Below are 464 nucleotides of genomic sequence, written 5' to 3'. Positions count from 1 at the left end.
AATGAAGGTGATCGTCTTCGGATTGGTTGCCGATGCATAGATCTACATAAATAAATATGATCGTCTTCGGATTGGTTACCGATGCGTAGATCGACATAAATGAAGGTGATCGTCTTCGGATTGGTTGCCGATGCATAGATCTATAGAAATGAAAGTGATCGTCTTCGGATTGGTTACCGATTTGTGGATCTATAGAAATTAAAAATGATCGTCTTCGGATTGGTTACCGATGTGTGGATCTATAAAAATTAAAAATGATCGTCTTCGGATTGTTTACCGATGCGTAGATCTATAGAAATGAAAGTGATTGTCTTCGGATTGGTTACCGATGTGTGGATCTATAGAAATTAAAAATGATCGTCTTCGGATTGGTTACCGATGTGTGGATCTATAAAAATTAAAAATGATCGTCTTCGGATTGGTTACCGATGCGTAGATCTATAGAAATGAAAGTGATCGTCTTC

Source organism: Cicer arietinum, chromosome 6, assembly GCF_000331145.2.
Source record: "Cicer arietinum cultivar CDC Frontier isolate Library 1 chromosome 6, Cicar.CDCFrontier_v2.0, whole genome shotgun sequence".
Classification (NCBI taxonomy): domain Eukaryota; kingdom Viridiplantae; phylum Streptophyta; class Magnoliopsida; order Fabales; family Fabaceae; genus Cicer; species Cicer arietinum.
This window is presented reverse-complemented; position numbering follows the sequence as displayed.